Below are 2,541 nucleotides of genomic sequence, written 5' to 3'. Positions count from 1 at the left end.
CCGCCACACACATGCAAATTAGTGTCCCACTATTGGTCAATTCTAAATTATTCCTACGTGGCGGCTAGCAATTGGCTCACTAGCCGTATAAAAGGTTAGATCAGTTTCCGCCCAAGTTGTAGAGGACTCCACAACCATCTCGTGGGGACTCTGAGCACACAGCAGAGTAATAGAAACTTTGTGTGCGTCTCAGAGGAGTTCGGCGGCCTGATCAACCACCAACCTCTTCCCGTCTCGTTCGTTAAATTCTTAAGACGTATCTACGGTTTTGCGCGCTCGTCAAGGGTATCCAGAGCTCTGTTGTGTTTGTTTTTGCGGAGCCTAGCAAACTCTGTGCGTGTGTCTTCGGTGGAGCCTAGCAAACTCCACTTGTGTTTGTCTGTAACTGCAACTCAAGAAAGTTTTTCCTGCCTGCACCGCGACCACCTACAGTGTAAGTAAAACAATCTTTAATTAACTGCTATGAGTCCATGCCTAATTCTAGTCCATTGTGCAAAAGTACCCACCCTACCATTGCGGGCTCCCGGCCACAGCCCACCTAGCGCCCCCGAAAGCCTCGGACCGCTCCCGGCCCGCACAGATAGGACTGGGAAAACCATGTGCTAGTGGGGCAGGCTGGGCTGTGTCTGTTCAGCATGCACAGAGCCCACAGAGTACGCACAGAGTACGCAGCACAGCGGTGTGCCTCTGTGGGCTGTGCCTGCAGCCAGGCCACATCCCCCCTGGCTGCTGCCACTGGCACTGTGGGGGGGTGGGTGGAGGGGCAGGCATGTGGCGGCCCCTGCTCAAGCCACACCCCCTGCCACAAACCACACATCCCCCCACACACACAGCACTAGCAATCAGCCATGCTGTGCCTGGTGCAGCGCTGCCTCACCCACACACTGTGCAGGGAGAATGGGCCCAATCTGACCTGGCCTGGCCCTACATGGCCCGCTAGTGTTCCTTTGGACAAGACCGGGTGGCATGGGTGTGAGACCCATGTCCTGTCCAAAGGTGTGCGCTAGCTGGGTGGGCTGGACTGGGTCGGGCCAGGCCTGTTCTCCATGAGGGTCAGGTAGTGATGTGCAGCTGCAGGGCTGTGCCTACAAGCAGGTTGCCTGACCCTCATGGAGAATGGGCCCAGTCCTGCCCACCCACCTAGCGCACTTTTGGACAGGAGTTATGAGTCTCAGAGCCACGCCTCCCAGCCCTGTCCAAAAGCGTGCTAGTGGGCCGGGTTGGGTCGGGCCAGGCCTGTTCTCCCTGCACAGACTGGGTTAAGAAGCCACACAAAGAGCCCCTAAGGTGATTGGTACCTAGGAGGGGCACAGGCAGACTAAGAGGGCCACTGGTCTGGGAGCACAGGACCATTATTGAGGGGACTCGGGGAGTGCCCAGTGGGGATCAACACAGGCTCAGGCTCAAGCTCAGGTAGAACCCACAGGCAGCCTCCCTTTTATAATCTTTATTAAGATCAAGGCATTGCAGATGAGATTGAAAGGGAAGGGCTGCAGGGTGACCCAGATGTGTTCACCAGGGCTGTACGTATCCTTTGACCACTCAAGAAGCTGCTGAGTAGTTGGGTTATAAAAGATCTGTTAGACTAAGTCCCTGGTGACCACCACATAGGTACTGCTGACAAAAATACGTGTGCCATAGGTTGGTGGACTTTTCAGTGTATTTGGTTGAGCGATGGAGTTGCCCACTTCATAAGGGAATTTCCAGTGATGGAACTTCTTGGCCTCTGAGGGCTTTTCTGGCTCCAGGCTGTTTTCCACTTTCAGAAGCTTCAGGGCTTGGAGGATCTTGGCATTGAACTTGATGGCAAAGTCAGTGCCACATGTATTCAGGAGGAATTGCCAGGGAACTAGATGCTGGAGCAAGTCTTCCATGCAGTTGATTTTGGCCTGAAGCATTGACCATGATGCATAGACCACCCACTTCAGCTTGCTGGCCAGAAAGACATTGGGGAAGCACAATGTGATCCCATGTACTGCCTTCTGGAAGTCCTTAGGAGCTTGGCATCTATATGGATACAGCAGAGCTTCTGTGGGGTATACAGGGCTGGCAACAGCCTCTCTCACATCTCAATTTTGTTGCGGATCACTATGAAGTAGGTGGCATGGTGAGTTGGGGTGGAGTGAGGGGAATGAACCACCTCCTCAGTCCAGTGAGACCTCAAAAAAACTACTTTGCTTTGAAGAGCCTGCATTCTGCTATCAGTTTCAGGTTGTCTGCTGGCATTAAGAGCTTCCTTTTCTCCACTAAAGTCTAGGGGTGTGTGTAGATGAAACGGTGGCCCAAAATTGAAGCGGTAGGTTTTAAAAAACACCGCTTCAAATTAGGGCTGATTAAACCCCTGTGTCATGCACACAACCTGCTACCTTGCCTGCCTCTCCAGCAGGGAGGGGAGGGCAAGCTGCCAGTGGGCGGAGCAGTCCCTGGGCTGCAGGGGGGGCTGGTGCTTCACTCTGGCAGTGGTGCCCACCCCCCCCACAGCACACAGCTCAGGTGGTCCTGGGGGGCACTGCAGCCATGGAGAGAACCACCAGGCCCCCA

General features: G+C 54.3%; 1 pseudogene; it reads right to left on the bottom strand.

Annotated features, from left to right (window-relative positions):
• Nucleotides 1-1,409: 1,409 nt before the first annotated feature.
• Nucleotides 1,410-2,194, bottom strand: LOC102372674 (annotated as a pseudogene).
• Nucleotides 2,195-2,541: the final 347 nt, after the last annotated feature.

The sequence above is a fragment of the Alligator sinensis genome, unplaced genomic scaffold, assembly GCF_000455745.1.
Source record: "Alligator sinensis unplaced genomic scaffold, ASM45574v1 scaffold1217_1, whole genome shotgun sequence".
NCBI classification, from domain to species: Eukaryota; Metazoa; Chordata; order Crocodylia; family Alligatoridae; genus Alligator; species Alligator sinensis.
The sequence above is the reverse complement of the archived record's forward strand: the minus strand, read 5'-3'. Positions and strand labels throughout refer to the sequence as shown.